We start from the raw sequence: 19,609 nt of genomic DNA, 5'->3' as shown, positions 1-19,609 counted from the left end.
GTCTGAGCCACTCTGCCCAGCGTATCCTAATTATCACAGGTTAACTGAAACAGTAGGCCTGAAGTTAAAATTAAATACTTGATACTTAGATAGGTTATTATTTCCTTTTCTACCTACGTGCTGAAATATTAAAAATAAATCAATGAAAATACAGGGGAAGACATCTAAAACAGTGATTCAACAACTTTTCTTGAAACTGTGCCTGAAACTTGAACTACAAATGTGGAATTATACGAATCGGTTGATTTACTGAATTGTACGTCAACAGAGGAATATTTGAGTTCGACGAGCAGCGATAATCAGTAACAACGAAAGACTATTAACCATTGTAATAATATCTATGTCTGAGTGAAAATGAATAACAAACTTACATGTTCGACTTATCTGCTTGTTCAAAAGTCGTGTCACGTTCTCACTATGAACTGGATCATTTCCATTGCGGATAACATAAAATACCTCAGCTGATATCAACAGTATGCAACTATGTGTAATATCAACTTATCTCCCTAATGCAATATATCATTGACAATAACAATAATATCAAGTTATGATGAAAGTCAACTCACAAATGGGGTAATTTTGATCTGCACACCCAGTTTTATGTATATAGAAGACAAGAGATTACTTCTGAAGACAACGATTTTAATTATGTGTCAATAATATGTTACCAACCAGAACATTGCTACATGTTAAATAGTTTATTCAGAAAGAGTGTTTTATTGAAACTCGTGTTTTTAAGACTTAATTTCCACTGAAGATCACTGTAAAATGGGTTGAAACATGTAGATATGTCATCTTTATAGATGTAATATATTACGATGTATTGAATAGGAGGATATTTTACATTTAAATTGAAGTAATTGAAAAACAGTCAATACGGAATGAAATTTATACTATGTGACCCTGTAGTGTATCAGCTCCTCTGATTACAGCACTCCAGTTCTCAAGAAAGTGAACCTTCTATTTCAATGGCCCAAAAGTGCAAACTTCCACTTCTTGCTTCGCCGTGGTTTTCCTCTTTGCTTCTTGTAGCAAGCCTCTGTGTCGCGGCGTGTGTCCAGTCCAGGCAAGCCGTCTTTCACAAAGTTGCCCAAGCAGTGCTCTTCCTTCACCAACTCAATTGAGCACCTATGCATATGTGACTCAGTGTGTCCAAGGAGTCTTCAGCACGCGTCTCCACTACCACATTTGAAGTGTCTGAATACGACTAGTCAAGCTGGCATTCAGCGTCCATGTTTCTGTGCAGTATAACCCCAGCGACCAAACAAATATTTTAAGTAATCGTTTCCCCAGTTCTAGGCTCAGCGCTGCTCTTACTATTCTAAGCTGTACCTTGACATCTTGGTGACAGTAACCATCCTCAGATATTATTCTTCTCTAGTATTTAAAGGAAGATACCTGTTTGAGTGCCACACCATGAATGGAACTGTTGACATCTTTCCTTGATTTACTTGAATTAATTTAATTAACTGACTTAACCAGTTGAAATCTCTGACCGGGAATCAAACCCAGAGCCCTCTGAATTGAAGGCTAAAATATGATCAATCAGCCAGTGAGCTGTACAATGCTTGTGGTATTGTATTAATTACTTAAAGAAATTGTTTCTTTCGTGATAGGTGCGATGGGAGTGCTACGCGAAATATCGTGTCTAGCACCTACACAAATGTAAACGTAGAAAGTGATGCAGGTATCCTACCAACAATACTGTAGATATTCAACCAAAAACTGGAATATTACTCCCTATTTCCCCAAACAAAAGCTTTAGTTATAATAGTGGCCATGTTCCTTTCTACAGGATATTTTGTAGGTATTCCTATGAAGCACCATCTTGTTGGAAATCAAATTAAGGTTCCCTACTGAGTTTTGATTGAGAATCTAGTTGTACTGTTGTTCCATCTTGCATAGTATACCTTTTACATGATTTTTCTTTATCGATTTGTTGTTTTCCCAGCTTCATTGTTCTGAGAATGGGAATTAGGCTGGGCTGGAAAATAAGAAATTTCAGAGTGGATGGTACTTTAGACATTCCTAGAAATAAAGGAACATATGTCTGGTAATAGTGTAAAACTGTTGTCCATTGATTATTTATCATATCTAATAACTAATATTTTTGGTTTATTGTAGGTCAGCCAGTCTTCTCTCAGTTGCCAGCAGATTGGACTTGGAACCTCCAGATTCTTAGGTGAATATTTGTAAATTGTATTTTATTAAACATTAAGAAAGTATAGGATGGTACTTTAAAGATTCCTAGAAATAGAAGTACAGTCGAGACAGGTTATGGCGACTCCAAAGAGACTGGTAGTCGTTATAGGCGATAGTCGCACAGACTTTTTCTCTTTTGCTAAAAATGTCATATCTGTTGGTTTCAGGCTGCATACATATGTGGTTAGTTAACACAATAAAGTTAAAACTTCAAAAAACGTAACTAAAATAAAAACTGTATTTGTGGAGTGGGACTGAGAAGAATATGCCTTCTGATGCTTACATGGTACTTACGATAATAGTATGTTAGTAAAGTATAAAATAATAAATGAGGAAAGCAGTAGTGACAATGTAAATTGATTGATAATGTCACACACCCAGTCTTGGCTAATAAACAAAATCTTTTCTCCGTCCTTCCAGATTGTAGAAATCGTTGAGTGTGATACACACCATTCCCTCGCAATGCTGACGTTCATTATTTATTCGCCGTAAACATTTACAGTTTCTGTGGAAAGTCAGGGGAAAAGGACTGGCCCCCTACACGTAGTGCCCTCTGACCTTTTGAATTAATCACCTAAATCCCAGACTAAAACAATCATATATGCTATTTACAGGTTAAGTAACAAAGTATAATTTGTACATATTTCTTATTTACACATCCTTTCACTCCCTGGTTCATTCTTCCAACTATTCACATACATTTTCTCACCGCACGTGCTTCCTAACATAACATTTAACTCCTTTTTTTTTTTTTTTTTTGCTAGGGGCTTTACGTCGCACCGTAACTATATTTACATTTAGTTTTGATGGAGAGGTTGTTCCAAAGCCTCGCTGAATGAGCAAAGAAACTTAGTTTGTTTGTGCAGAGGGGGTAAAAGACACACCCCTTTGGCCTGCAGATGGAGCTGTAGGATGAGAAGAGTCTAGTGAAAGCTGAGTGGCTCCTATGAGGCACTTGTGTACGAAGGTGACGTCCCTTTGTTTACACCGATTGACGGGAGCTGTTCTTGTTAATTAGTCATTCAGCGCGACGTTGGATTCCTTTCAGTTTGTGAAGGTTAGCTCTAATGGTATGGCACCAGGCTGGTAAACCATACGTTAGTGTCGGGTACGTCATTCAACTTGTACCTACGGAGACTTCTGTGCATAAAACCGAGCACCCTGGCAGCTGTGCATCTCACTTCCTTAATGTTATATATATACAGTGGAACCTCGGATTGCGAGCATAATTTGTTCCGGCAACATGCTCGTAATCCAAATCGCTCGTATATCAAAGCAAATTTTCCCATAAGAAACTATTGAAACTCGGATGATTCGTCCACAACACATAAACATTTATTCGCATAACATTTCTAAAACAAAATATAACGTAAAACAATTAAACTGCACTTTACCTTACAATAGAATCATTGTTGATGTGAGGGAGACGAGAGATGACATGAGAAGAGTTACTGTGTAGCACGAATTTCACTAACGGAATCACTGCTATCGGTTGGCTCATTGGAAGTGTTTTCTTTTCGTGCAACTTTAACGAGGAACCTGTCCAATGACTTGCTTTTGCCTCTTTTTGAGGATTTCACGAAAATGTGACATTGCATTGTCATGGAACAGATTCATCCACTGTAATCATCTCCTTCTTCCAACCGAATTCCTTTTTAGCCTTCTTTTCGTTCACAGGGCCCATCGTTGCAGAACAATTATATCACAGATGACAGAAACAAAACATGTACACTCGTACGGTGTTGACTATGCGAGCGAGGCACGCCAACTGAAGTCCAGCTCAGGAAATGATTACACACACTTTCCCAGGAAAGAGAGTGGCAGGGGGAGGGGAAAACAAAGGCACAGGGGAGGTGGAAACGTACGTACACGTGATGCTCATATTGCGAAACCTCACTCGCTTATCAAGTCACAATTTATTTAAAATATTTGCTCGTCTTGCAAAACACTCGTAGACTAAGTTACTCGCAGTCCGAGGTTCCACTGTATATATATTCTATTGTGTTTCGAGACCTACTTAACCTAATGTATTTACATTTGCCAGCATTAATGTTGAGACCGTCGAGGTAACACCACACCGCTATAGTGTCCAATTCCGACTGTAACTTCAGACAGTCATCCGCACATTGTATATCCCTGTACATTACTGGGTCATCATCGTACTGGGCCATGGTTGAGGTCACACATTTAGGTAAATCAGAGATGAATGCATTAAATAATAAAGGTCCCAAGACGGTGCCTTGACATACCCGTGAGGTTACTTTAACCTTACAGACTATGATCTCATTGTTGAATCCGTATTGACGGCTGAACTTCTTACAAAATTGTACAAAACTCTTTCAATCCTCCTAGTCAATACTATATATTTTTATGTCCAATTACGATGAAAGTTCACACATAAATAGACATACTATATGTATAATGCATTAAAAATATAGGAAACACATGAAATGAAATGTTAGTTAAAAAGTTTTTTAAAAAACATTATGAAAGTTAAAATAGTCTTGAGCTGGAAGTCTTTCAGTTTCATTGCTTTTTATTGTCCTTCGGTGTGATTTAACTGGCATTTGTATACTGTTGGCTTAGTTTTTATGTTCTGATCTGGACTGATATACATGAGCATTATTGAAGTTGAACCATCTGATTTTAGTCTGTAAAATGGATAATACAAATAGAATTAAGGTTGAAAAGTGATGACTAACAGGAACACCATTTAGATTAAATTATGAAGAACGAAAATTAACTTACATTAGGTGGCCCGCTTGTATCACCCATGTTCTCTGATTATGGAATCCAGCTCTCGACTGACTTGCTCCCGCAGTTGAGACGCAAGACCTGTTGCTGCAAGCAAGTGGAGTGGGGAAATGGGGCGAGCTTGTAGGAGAATGGGAGTTTGCGGAATAATGGGGGCGGTGGTTGAAACCGAGTGTCATGAGTAACCATCACAAAGACTATAATCACAATTATACTTGAATAGATCAAGATCTAAAAATTCTACAACGTGAACAAACGGTCCACTACTCAACATTTTAAAGAATATTTACATCAGTATGGATCAATATAAGAACCCAGCTCTCAACTTAAATGGGACAAATGAAAAAAGAACGTAATATGAGAAACTCTTATTCCGATCATTTGTAGTAAAAAACAGGAACATAAGAACTCACAATTATTACACTCTGTTTCAGTCATTGCCCCTATTATTTCGCAAACTCCCATTCTCCCACAAGTCCGCCCCATTTCCCCACACCACTTCATTGCAGCAACATGTCTTGCGTCTCAACTGCGGGAGTAAGTCAGTCGAGCTGGACTCCATAATCAGAGAACACGGGTGGTAGAAGCGGGCCATGTAACGTAAGTTAATTTTCGTTCTTCATAACTTAATCTACATGGTGTTCCTGCTCGTCACCACTTTTCAACATTAATTTGATTTGTATTATTCGTTTTACAGACTAAAATCAGACTGTTCAACTTCAATAATGCTTATGTAGATCAGGCCAGGTCGGAACACAAAAACTAAGCCAGCAGTATACAGATACCAGTTGAACCACACCAAAGGACAACAAAAAGCATTGAAACAGAAAGACTTCCAGCGCAAGACTCTTTTAACGATCAACATTTCACAGTTTTTCTAACTTTCATCATGTTTAAAAAAAGTCTTTTTAACTAACATTTCATTTTGTGTATTTCCTACATTTTTAATGCATCATACATACAGTATTTCTATTGATGTGTGAACTTTTGACTTAATTGGATGTAAAATATATAGTATTGACTAGGAAGAATAAAAGAGTTTTGTACAATTTTGTAAGAAGTTACTTTAACAGTCGAAGATCAAACTCCGTCAAGCACACCATGGTGAGTTTGACCCTCGAGAAATGACTGCAACCATGCCAGTACACTTCCACTGATATTCATCTGTCCTAATTTTAACAAAAGTCATTCATGCGGGCTTTGGTCAAAATCCAAGCAGTCTACCTGAACAATTTTAGATTTCTCCAGGGAGAACTGCCACTCATCAATAACTTTTGTTAATAAAATATTACAGAATCTTTCACTTAGCAGATTACCTTCACGGAAGTATTCCCAGTTGCTCCATACATTTATATATGTGGGATGCGAGAGACACCGGCCGATAGTTGTCAATGAACGGTTTGTCCCCTTTCTTGAAAATCGGAACTACATCAGCACTCTTCCAGTCTTGAGGCAGTGAAGTTCGCAGAGAGATGCTGCCGCTGACTCAGCACAGTCACGGAGTATACAGCTGGGTATTTTGTCAGGGCCACTCGCCACATGGGGTTGAATCCTCTTCAAACTTCTGAGAAGTAGAGGCTGGAGAGAGGGAGGGGTGTTATATACATGTCCCCAGCTGATTGTATCTGGGAGAAATTCTGTTTACATTTATCACTCAAGGTTGAGGCAATGTCTGTGGGTGTGGAGATGGATTTCCCATTAGCTTGAAAGGAGCTTGGTGCAGCGCTGACACAGTCATTTTTTAGTAGTTGTTTCCCCATTTTGTTATCGCCACATTATTTGTCTCTCTTTTGCAACATTTTTCAAAGCGATGCTTGCCTTGACTATTTAACAGGTAGGCGGATTTGTTATCAACAATCTACTGAAAACAAGAGTTTGAAAATAAGCTTTACATTGTTGTCAGCAGTCCGCAAATGCATAACAAAGCAAAACATTGGACGTTACATTCAACACATTTCTCTGAAAATGTGATAAAAATACATCATTTTATACGATATGTCATAATAAGTTATGTTGTGCCAAGCAATTTTTTAAAAATACAGTGCTTTTATAGGATTTAGACAGGGCCGTTAGATTTCGCCATTATATCCAATATGTCCTTAAGAGCAATGTCGTAATAAACAGTTTCGACTGTACTTAAATCTGCAGTGCAGTGTGAAAAAACCTTAAATGGATTTTTTTATCATATCTGAGAGGCCTAACTAATATTTCTTGGGTTATAGGTCAGCAAATCTTCTCTCATTTGCCAACAGAACACACTTGGAACCTCCAGATTGGCAAAATTTTAAAAATATGGTGAGTACTTGTTCATTGTATTTTATTAAATTGACTGTTAACGGCCTGTGATTCTTGTAACAGTGCTTTGTTGTTATTGAAGTTTGCAGTTGGTCAAGAGTAACGGAGAGCTAAAATGTTGATTTTTCATGTCACAAATATATCTTGAAGACAGGTGTAAAGTCATTGTCATTCAACCTTCCAGAATATTTTGTATGCATATTTTTTCCCCCCAGAACTGGAGAATTTATCATAAAAACAGGAGAGATTCAGTAGGAGGTGGGGTGGGGGGGAGTATGCATGCTAGTGAAAGAAGAATTTGTAAGCTACAAAAAAGTTAATGATGAGAAACATGAAATTCTAGATGTAAGGCTCATCTCTAAAAAATTTATAGGTAACTTGTTGCTTTTGGGGCGATGCTGATGCAGAGTTATTTGATAAAATCGTCAGGTTTGTGGGGAACGACACAGAAAGGGACTGGATTGTCTCGGAATATCTCAAACGTTATCTGGGAAAGAAATGCGAATGACGGAAAGCATGGCCAACAAATGGTAACTAAGTTAATCTGCGAGGGACAGAAAGCAGAAATGCTTAGTCAGCAGTATGTAAATATAGTTGAATGTAAGGATATCTAATATCCAGGTAGAGGAAGTGCATTTATCCGATAACAAGGATATTGACAAAAAGGTGTAAAAGTTAAAAGTACATCCAGAAATCTGTCTTTTTAACATAGCTAAAGCTGCGGAAAGTTTCACATTTATATCCGGTAGTGCAGGTATTGCCTCTTGAGGCTTACAATGGAAGAAGACGTTGTTGGTATAGGTGGTGCCCAAGTATTCCAATATATCCTTTAAGGGCTGCAAGGGCTACTTTCTTCATAATTCAGGGTCTCTTATAAACCCAGACTGAGCGCACGCTGTTTGTACTCTGCGCTAAGGGTACGTTCATACCGCACGCAGCAAGCTGGGCAGTAAGCAGGGTGACTTTGCTGCTAGGTGAGGGTCGTGTGCAGCAAGCAGCACAAGTGTTCACACCACTACGCTTGGCATTGTGCTGCTAATCACTTGTCTGCCGCGTTTAGCTTTGTGTAAGATGGCATTATCAAAGTTATCGAGAAGAATGTATTTAATGGAAAGTGTTGCAGTAAAGATGGATGATCCTAGGATCTTGACTCGTACATGGGTACATGAATTTAACCAGTCTAGAGCCACTCGTGGTGAGTTTAATCGTCTCTACCGTGATGTTCGGAAGTACAACGATAAATTTTTTAATTACCTACGAATGACTAAAGAGACATTTGATTCCCTACTACGAAAGCTGGAGAGACACCTTTACAGAGAAGAAACTAATTTCAGGAGGCCAATATCACCAGAAGAACGACTTGTTATTACCCTTAGGTGAGTAATGAAATCATATTGCAAACTCTTAAATGGAAAAGGTAGTAAAATCTGCTGGAAATAATTATTTATTACTTCATCATCATATTTTATCAATTGAGAAGTTTCACACTCACAATTTTGAAATTATTTACATTTAATAATAAGGAGCGTATAGTAATTAGCAAAAATGAATTAATGAATTAAAGCACAAAAATGTCCTTGTCGTTTCTCACAACAACCATTAAAAACTACAAAGAATTGTGTAAATTGTCTGACGGAAAACTGGGATTTAAACTTATCACTCTGTAACCATCGGTAGAAATATTAGTTCCTTCAGTCGGTCTGGGAGCAAAAGAATAGGGCTGCCTCTCCAATGCATCAATTTCACTGCAAATTATTTCCTGAAATTTCAAACGCACTGCACGATTGCGAGAACGAGGCAGAGACTTCAAGTCAGGCAGCAGGCTTTTTAGAAACATGAGGTCGTCGTCCTTTTCTTCGGCCATATCTTTCTGAAGAAATTCCAATTTTTGTTTTTCTATTGCTATCAATGCTTCATTCTTAGTCAATATTGCGTCAATATCAGGGCGTGACCTTTTTCTTTTCTCTCTACGCATACTCTGAGTGCTTACCGATGACACGTCCGAAGGTATCTCTTCCTGAGGTGATGTCTCTAAAGAAGGTGGTGTAGGGTCATCTTCTTGAGTTCTAGGGGCTACTTCATTTGCTACTTCTGCAGACAAGGAGTAGTCGAATGAAGAAACTCCTAGACTGGAACTTCTAGCTTCTGATATCATCGTATCACGCAGGAAACTCATCAGCTGAAAAAACTGCCAAGAGCTAGTTGTCGTCCCGTCTCCACCGGTACCAGATTTCGGCTTTTCAATTTTGTTAATTTCCTGGCGAAAATAGTCGCGCAGTGTTTTCCAGCGGGATCTGGCATGTTTGACTGAAAAACAGAACAAGAAAAGAGGGTGAGAATGATTCACTAATTAAAAAGTTATGATCATGATTCAAACAATGTTGATATATGCAACTATCCCTCTCAGTATGCCATTTTAGTTCGTATCCCTGCTTCGCTAATTCTCACCGGCCGTATTTTTGAAGGTGTTTCAGTTTTCCTTACTTGCTCATACACATACTAGGGTGATATCATAATACAGTTCCAGACAATTTGCCCGCTGTTCGTTTGTTTGTATGCTTAACCCATCTCTGAAGGAAAAAATAAATAAACGGGAAAGAACAAGTCCGTCATTAATCTTAAAAGCTCTAAATTTCAGAAGACACAATTATATTACGTTTCTTCTCCTTCTTTTCAGATTTCTTGCAACTGGTGACTCGTTTGCATCTCTCTCCCTTCGCTTTAGAGTGGGGAAATCTACAGTAGCAGCTATTGTCAAGGATACCTGTAAAAAAATATGGGAGGTTCTGCACAAAGAGTATATACCGGAGCCAACAACAGAATTGTGGTATAATGTAGCAAAACAGTACTCTTTGAAATGGAATTTTCCTAATTGCATCGGCAGTATAGATGGAAAACATATTGAAGTGAAATGTCCGTCTAAGTCTGGCTCATTGTACTACAATTACAAACAGTATTTTTCAATAGTGCTTCAGGCTGTAGCTGATGCTGACTGCAGATTAATTGCAGTTGATGTGGGTGCTGCAGGCCGTCAGAGTGATGGAGGTACATTCAGGACATCTTCATTGTTTCAAAAATTAGAAGCTGGAATTTTGAATGTGCCTGATCACACGGAATTGCCGGAGACACCGTACAAGGTTCCATTTGTCCTTGTAGGTGACGAAGCTTATCCTCTCTTACCATATCTGATGAGACCGTTCCCTAGACGAAACTTAAATGATAAACAACTTGTGTTCAATTACCATCTGTCCAGAGCAAGAAAATGCATAGAATGTGCTTTTGGGATCATGAGTGCTAAATGGAGAATTTTGCACAAACCGATTGAAACGAACGTTGATCTTGCAATTTCTATTGTGAATTCTATTTGTGTATTACACAATTTTATTATTGCTGAAGAAGGTATTGATCCTCAGTTCATGAGCGTTGCTACGGCCTCAACAGCAACAGTACGAAATAAAGAGTCTGGTTCGCACTTCCGCTTCTCAAATTCAGCTAAACAAATTAGGGAAATACTAATGCATTATTTTAGTGGACCTGGGAAACTGGCTTGGCAGAATAATTATGCTATACCGGAAAACATTGTGGAAAGAAATGCTGAAGTAAACTGAGAGGGACTAGTTACACATTAATTTTGATGGTGTCATATTTTCACTGCTAATATTTTATAGTGGTAAGAAAAAATGAGATTCTCTTCATGTAGTTAAAAGGTAAACCTCATGTAACTAAAGGCAGCCTTATTTTATGTATCTGCTATATTAATCGTTAAACAGAGTTGAGAAAATAAAACCAGAACACCAGTCAATTTCGTAAGTATTATTAATAATATTAAATACTTACCATCACAGCCCACCTCTGTAGCTACTTCGTCCCAAAGTTTCCTACTAATCGTATTGTTTTTGTACGACGCTGTTTTGGGATCCCATAAAGGTCTCCTCTTAAACACAGCACTGATTAAAACTTCTTCCATGGTGAAAACTGTGCGAGCTAGTAAGCAGTACGCTGGATTTAGAAACACTGCTGCCTGTCGAGCTGCGAGGCAAGCAGGAGAGTTGGCATGGCATGTCCTTGAAACCTTCGCAGCGTGCGATGTGGATGGTCTCATTGGAAGAAGCTGTGTTTCTAAACGGAGCATGCCGCTCACCTTCCTGCGTACTGCTTACTGCTAAGCTCGCTGCGTGCGGTGTGAACGTACCCTAAAGCAGCTGCCTTAGCCCAGCTAATGTCGTGCGTGGTTACCTGCCCTGCTTTAAGCGTGTATGCAGTCTTATATGAAATCTTACCTTATAAAAGATGCTGGAAGCGTCATCCTTCATAATGAGCGACTTCATAAACACCATTAGGACTTTCTGTACACGACCATTAAGATGAAGCCAGGCCTCATCTGTAAAGAACACAAGCTCACTCTTGTGGCTAGATGAGCAGGTTTAAAACAATGGGCCAATGTAAACCTGTATGGTTTGATGTGTAACAGCTTTGTAGCTCTGTGTGCAGAAGAAACCGAAATTCCTACTTGTGCTAATTTTGTGAGTCATTTATTCGGTGACCGTTCAAGATTCGGACAAATGTCATCTAGCTTTTCCTCTGTTAAAACTGTTCACGGGCGCGCATTTCTTTTATTGAGCACTGAGCCAGTAGTTTCAAATTTATTTACATTTACATGAATCTGTGCTCATGAAGGTGGCACTTCACCAGGAAGTTGCTGAAGAAATGCATCGCGTTCCCGTCAAGCTGACTCGTACTTAAAATAACTTTTACATACTAAAATACGGTGTTGCAATGATGACTGTCTCACCATGTTAACAGCTGATGAGATTCAGACTGGCTATTGATGCCAGTTCTAACACGTGCACGCTCCTTGCAAGGTCAAGGACTACGTGCGCGCACCTCCTGTACAGCTGCTTAGGTCTCAGAGAATAGAAATGCCGCTGGACAGTCTGTAAGGGATGTTATGGTTCTTCTCGTGCCGACCATTCATCCGATAAAGTCAGTCCTCTTGCTTTTCTGTCTTTCAAAGCAATGGGGTACAGTTGGATTGTGCACTCCTTTTTTTTTCCTCTTAGTGCAGTTCCATAGGCTGGTTGGTATCAGATTTGAATATGATTGTTGGATTGATAATGAACAGAGATCCATCAACATTTTTGTATGTATTGATGTCTGTACACCGTGTACTTCTTTTATCAGATAGACCCTGGAGCTCCTCATGAACAGTATACCCAACGTCATTAAGCCCTGTTGCAATCGGTGAACAGATTGGTAATATCTACTGTATTTACAAAAAAAAAAAAAAAAAATGTTAATCCCACCTAATCAATACATTAATTAGCATTAACTCATTCAAAGGTTTTTGGACTAGTTTCAATCAGTCTAATGATCATCTTTAGTAAATCAAAACAAGATTAAAAAACACAACCAAGAATGAAACACATAATGGTGGAATGTCTGTTTAAAGAAGTCAAATGGGACTGAGCAAGAGATATATATTGGCTTAAAATCTTGATGTCTAATTAAAATAAAGCGGCAGCCTCACTTTGACTTAAAATAGTCTGCTGAACATCTAGACTGTTGTGCCCAGGCACGTAAGATTGTGTGCTGGATTGACTCTGGTTGATTGTACAAGGCTTCTGCTTGTAGCTGTAGTCTTCTATTTATATCCAAGGTTGTAATGACGTCCAAATTAGTGCTGAACGAGGAAACGTTAAGTCCTAAAGGGATATCCTAGTTGTTAAGTGTCAATCAACCCGCTGAATGATGTGTGTGATAGGATATCTAAAAAGAGACGAAATGACCGTGACTTAGAAAAGCTGATAGAAAGATGGATTCAGAAGAGGAAAAAAAATGAGCAATGATTTCAAGTAACATAAAATGAGTTAGATGTTTTAACTGAAGATATAAGTGGCAAATAGCTTTCTGTAGGAATATTTTGAAGTGATTGATTTCGAGACCAGTTCTGGGAAGCCAAACAATATTTTTTTTTCTCATACAATGATGCAGCATAATTTGATAGGATGAGTCTCATGTTGAACAATCCTGTTATCATCATTTGATCACTCAACAAATGATAATAAAAGCACTGTTTTAGGATATCACAGGTCTGTCCAAATCGTAACTTTGCAACAAAAGGAGCTACCTCTGAAATATAGATATATATTCCTGGGTCTCCGAGAAACTGGTTTAATTCCTTGTAGTAAAAAAGAAACTTATGACGCTTATGTTTAAAGCTTTTTTTTTTTTCATTTCCCCACCTCTTTTGTTGTTAGCTCTGCAAATAACAAGGAATTATGCTTTAAGAAAATTTGATTTGGAAACAGAATAATTTTGAATTGAGCTTGTGTAGTTAAAACCTGGTTGGAAGAATAACTTGAGAAATCTCTTTCTGTGCTTTATGCTGACTTGTTTCAGACTTTCTTTCAGTTATTTTTCCTTCCAGTCCTTCAAGTTCTCTTGATTTATTCATTTGTTACAATGGTATGTCTAACATTTCCAGATGTTCCTACATTGTAATGAAGGTATTCAAGAGAATGTTATCATTTTGAAGCAAGTATGGACAACCTTCTTGAAGGAGTGTGTGTATGTAGAATGTTACCCGTGGACTGCTTTGGTACACAAGTACATTTATTATATTCGATCCCTAAGGAAGTACGAACAAAGTCTTGGCTAATTTATTTATTTTCTCTCTCATTTAGCTCTTTGGTTAGAATGTATATTATTTTACAGATGATATTGCCTTGATCTTGTCTCAAGGCTTGAGGTTTATTGTTTTTTTAAACCTTTAGCGGAGCTTTAATAAAAGTAGGAATGATCACAATATGCAGATAAAGTTTGAATTCAAGAGGACAAATTGGGGAAAATATTTGTTTATAGGATGGGAGTAAGGATTGAAGTAATTTATCAAGGAAAATGTTCAATGAAAAGCCTAGGTAAACAATTGATAGGGAAACTGCCACCTGGGTGACAGCCCTAAATGCAGATCATTGATGAATGATTGATTTCTTTTTGGTTTTGAAGGGTTCAGTGTAATTCAGTTTACTTGTAGGTGTAAACTTATCATGGCCAACAATGTCGCTGGTTTTGATATTCAGGTGTAACTTCTTTCACTGTAGTCCACCTTGTGCCCATATTACATGAGTATCTCGGAAATGGAGATAAGTTCTTTAAAAATTGCAAAATTATCAAAGCAACTGGATGATGTTGAATCCAATCATAACAGTCTACAGAATATGTCAGGAGAAAGGAAATGCAGTTTGTGTATCTGTGCTGGGAAATGTTGGCACCATTCAATTAGATTTTACTAAATGCTTGCAAAAATTAAACAGGAAATAGGGAAAGCTCTGCTGAACATTTTGAGATAGCAAACCTAAGTTCTGAAGAGAAAGGGGTTAAATATGTCTATTTCCTGGATTATTTACAGCAATGTTTTACATGTATTTAGCTTATATTATTTCCAGTGGTCAGAAAATTGGGTGTTCACAAAATCCACAGCCTCTTTCCAGTCATTCGACCGGGTGAGGAATGGAATGAATGAAGCCCGCATTTAGCAGCGAGGATAGGAATTATGCCAGCTGCCGAAGTCTGTTGCACTCCTCTGGGGCAATGATTAATGACTGACAGATGGAATGAAATGATATTGGAGAGTGTTGCTGGAATGAGAGATGACAGGGAAAACCGGAGTAAACCTGTCCCGCCTCCGCTTTTTCCAGCACAAATCTCACATGGAGTGACCGGGATTTGAACCACAGAACCCAGCAGTGAGAGGCTGGTGCGTTTCCGCCTGAGCCACGGAAGCACCACAAAAACAGTAACAATAACATTAAGTGAAATGCTTGTTACTCGCCTAACTGCACTGTTGGCTTGTAAAGGTATCACATTTTAGAATTGAATCTATCGAGTTCATAATTGCACTGACTGATCAAAATAAATAAATCTACATGAAAATTCAATACTTTACTGTACTTCTTTTGAAGGTGGTATATACACACTGACCGAGCGAGTTGGCCGTCCAGCTGTGAGATACTGGGTTCGAACTCCACTGATGGTTTCCCCGTTTTTTCCCAGTTTGATACCAGGCAAATGCTGGAACTGTACCTTAATTAGGACTGTCTCCTATCCCATCGTCACCATAAGACCTATTTGTGTCGGTGGGACGTAAGACAACTTGCAAATAAGGAAGACATGTAATTCGTTACCAAGATTGTATTCGCCTGCGATTTGAAAGGTACGTAGGTATCTTGTAGGCGAATATTGTGCTTGCATTGAAGTTGGTGGCCGTCACTTTATTGTGAGGTGCAAAGTTATTCATAAACTTAGGTTTGTCACTGATATCATACTGTAAAGCTAGTTGTAAATAAAATAACACGTTTAAGCTGGTTCCTCAGATACTACGTTCCTATCTCAAAATGTTTAGTAGAGCATGTCATATTTCCTGTTTAATTTTTGCAGGCTTGTACTGAAAATAATAATTTGTGTATGTATATTAGGTATGGTGTCAAAGTGACTCCCCACTAAAGCACATGTGGCCAGTGCATGTAGGATGTTAGAATTTCATGTAAAACTTAGAAATCTCTTAGTTGTCATATAATTATCAACATTTTATTTGTACATTCCCTTGAGGATCATGTTTCAGTTTTCAAAGTTTAAAAAAAAAAAAGCTATTTATTGTTGAATTTTCACCTTCGTTATTTGGACTTTTAGTGTAGAGAAGGACGTCAGGGATTGGAATATGTTTAATAATTTTTCAAATTCTTTGCATTTCTTTAAAGAAAAGTCTAGGAAAACAGATAGCGAATCTGCCACTAGGGTGACTGCCCTAATTGCTGATCAGTGATGATTGATAGTGTAAATCTGAATATAATGAGGGTTTACCAATTTGTCATACAAGTCAGTGATCAGAAAGTTGTCCTTACTTGTTAGAAATGGTTTGTGATTTTTTTGTCTAGTGGTATTGCCAACTCTTGGAAGTGTTGAACAGTTGTTATTGAAAATGGTACAGATAATATGAACCTAAAGTTAATGAGCTTAAGAACTTGCTTAAGCTTGGTTCAGTTAACATGTACGTCCAACCCTTGCCCAGTTTACTTACGTAGGCGGGTATGAAGAGAGTTTTTACGAACGGGTGCTCTTCCCAACGTCAACCTCATCAGAGGAGCTAGTGAGATGAAATGAATGACATGATAGGAAAGGAGAGGGGTGAAACGCGGTGCGTGCACGTAACCTAATTTTTGTTCAACAGTACCGAGCGGCCTGCTGTAGGCTCAACAACCGCATCTGTCGGGCAAATCACCCGTGTCATATGCCCTCTCTCCATATGAACACTGCAGAGAGGTTTAGAATTTAATCCAGGCTTTTGGCACATAATCTAGTGATCAGAAATTGTATACCACCACCTCTCACCTGCCAACATTTTGATGGTGACCAGTGTGACTCGAACTGGCTAACCACGGTGTCAGAGCATATAGACTTGATGCCTTAACGATCATGGTCACCAGGCAGGCTATTTCGAGAAATGACCATAAAAACTTTACATTTACTAACAGGAAGTAAATTGTTAATGTTTGAACCTCCCAGAAAGCTTGACTGAATAGTGCAGTCCTTCAGCATTTAAGACTACAAGAGACCTATTCTAACCAAGCTAGTTGGCTGTGGGGTTAGGACTGCGTAGCTGTGGGCTTGCATTTGGGAGATGGCGAGTTCGGGACAGCTCTAAAAATGGATTTCAGGCATTTCCCATTTTCACAGCAGGCAAATCTTTGTGTCGCCAAAAACCTTCAATGTATTTGTGCGATGTTAAAACACTACCAAAGAAGAGGCCTACTCGAATGAGATGTCTCTTACGACTTATAGTAGTTGAAGGGATGATAAACACATGCCCTTTCATTATCTCGTGCCAACAAAACCAAACCAAAGAAATAACGGTGCCATTTTAAACGGTGATAAAAGTAGGGTTGTTAATACAATATTCTGCAAGATTATTTCTTCACTAATAGGCAATTATAAAACCCTCAGTGACTCTGGAGGTGACTCGCCGCTGGGTTCGGTGGTTCAAATCGTGGTCACTCCATGCGAGATTTATGCTGGACAAATTTTTTTTTTTTTTCATAAATCAAGAAATTAATAAATCAAGATATTTTGTTTTACGTCGCACCGACACAGATATGTCTTATGGCGACGATGGGAGAGGAAAGGCCTAGGAAGTGGAAGGAAGTGGCCGTGGCCTTAATTAAGGTACAGGCCCGGCATTTGCCTGGTGTGAAAATGGGAAACCATCTTCAGGGCTGCCGACAGTGGGGCTCGAACCCACTATCTCCCGATTACTGGATACTGGCCGCAGTTAAGCAACTGCAGCTATCTAGCTCGGTGCTGGACAAATCAGAGGCAGGACAGGTTTCTCTCTGATTTTCCTTCTCTTTCATTCCAGCAACACACACTAATATTTCATCCGTCAGTCATTATTGGCAGCTGGCACGGTTCATGCCTTCGCTGCATTCGTGATTCAGTCGAATGACTGGAAACAGGCTGAGAATTTTCATAGTAGGCAATTGTGTACATTATATTTACTGTACATACACACTTCCAATTGTTGGCAGTATTGCTACGTCTAATGTTTTAATAACAGCAGCTTATCATTGCACCTGCGGAAACACCTGTGTGAAATGTTTTCACTTGAGATAACAAACCCTTAACGGCTCAACACTGAGAGTTGCGTCAAAGAACTCTCAGACATCACACAGTAATTTTCGTAGGTGCTTCGATGATGTGTACATTGTACTGCTATTGCACAAGTGGGGGAGTAAGAGTGCTCTCTCCTTGTGCAATGGCAGTGCTGTAATGGGTGTACTTAGTAATATTAATTTTCCGATTTTTTTTCCTTGAACAGGAAAGTCCGTGATTCATCAAAGTTTCGACGCTAAACCTGGACACTTGAAATGAGGTGTTGGACTTAGGGTATATTTTTAAGCTGTTTTTCTGCTTAAAATGCAGTTTTTATAGCAAAATTTACTTATTTTCGGCAGTTTTTTGTATTTTTTGTTTTTTTGTAAAGTTTATAATTAATATTTTTTATTTTTTATGTAATATTGTGAAAAAATAAATGAAGAAAAAAACTAAGTCCAAATTTCAGAATTTATTATTAATATTTTTATTTTTGATGTAATATTGTGGAAAAAAAAAAAAAAAAAAAAGAAACTAAGTCCAAATATCAGAATGGAAAAACCTGAAATGTTAAAATCCTTTTTTATTCATTTCAGTATAGGCATCTGAGCAAAAGCTGTTCTTGGAGCAGTACAGATCAATTACAACTTGCTTTGTTACATGAAAAGGAAAACACAAGGAGCATATATATAAACAAGTCCTTTGTTCTTTCTATCCTTTATTTCATAATTTTCTAAGTTTTACAATAAGTAATACAATTGAACAAGGCTGAAGAAAAACATGATAAAACGAAGAGTTTGTGTCTAAGTATCCTGAACATTCAGTTTAATTTTTGTGAAAATTTCAAGACAAAGCTAATTGCTCTTCAAATATATGAAAACTTCCTATTACAAACAGGTCACAATAACTGAACACCTGAACAGAATAGCAAAACCACAAACAAACACCTTATTTGCAACTCTGGCATTATGAACCACATTTAAAGATACTCCACAAACAGTAGGCCTATAATATATTGGGATGCTATGCTAAGCTAAGTTGTCCATCTAAAGTAACTCAAACCAATTACAGGTAACATTCTCTTTCCACTTTCAATAATGGCACTTTGTTTTCTTAAATGGAACTGCACAGCCTTAAACCTACAAATATTGCAAATTAAATACCATGATTATTTTGAAAATCAAGTAGTACTTCAAAAAAATACAATGGCAAATGAAGTATGTTTGAGTACATCATATTTTATCAGTCCTTTTCCAATTTTCAAAATAATCAGTGCTGAATTTGTTAAGGCCATATGTACAAAACAGTATATTTACATTTAAAAAAGTTAATCTCCTCTACCCTCATCTAGAAACTGAGAATGTTCAGCCATTTACAAAATTTTTGAAGAGAAAATCATCCTTACCAAATTAAAATATAGTACATTTCAAACAATCCAGCAATAACTAAAAACTGATCCACAGTTATTCTTTATTTTGCATTTAAGTGTTAAACTAAGTCATCAAGAAGTCTACTTTGGCCCAAAAAACCCACTTTTTCCCAATGTTAATAGTTCAAATGCACTGTTATATCACATGGTAATAAGAACTCAATGTGTCCCTAAACTTTCTTGCAACACTACTTATCTTCATTAAAGCAACATTAAGCCACTATTTTCTTGTCTTGGTTGCTGAACAATTTTCTATCTGCCATAGCAAATCATCTCATCCATGCA

General features: G+C 37.9%; 1 long non-coding RNA gene across 1 annotated transcript in view; it reads left to right on the top strand.

The window, feature by feature from the left end:
* Positions 1 to 18,253, top strand: part of LOC136884975 (uncharacterized) — a 36,080-nt gene extending 17,827 nt beyond the window's left edge. The window contains exons 5-7 of the long non-coding RNA XR_010861444.2: positions 2,125 to 2,182; positions 7,179 to 7,251; positions 18,122 to 18,253. This is a non-coding gene — a long non-coding RNA (uncharacterized lncRNA). The remainder of the gene's footprint in view (positions 1 to 2,124; positions 2,183 to 7,178; positions 7,252 to 18,121) is intronic.
* The last annotated feature ends 1,356 nt before the right edge of the window (positions 18,254 to 19,609 follow it).

The sequence above is a fragment of the Anabrus simplex genome, chromosome 13 (assembly GCF_040414725.1).
Source record: "Anabrus simplex isolate iqAnaSimp1 chromosome 13, ASM4041472v1, whole genome shotgun sequence".
NCBI classification, from domain to species: Eukaryota; Metazoa; Arthropoda; class Insecta; order Orthoptera; family Tettigoniidae; genus Anabrus; species Anabrus simplex.
Note: the sequence above shows the minus strand (reverse complement) of the source record. Positions and strands in the feature narration are given on the sequence as shown.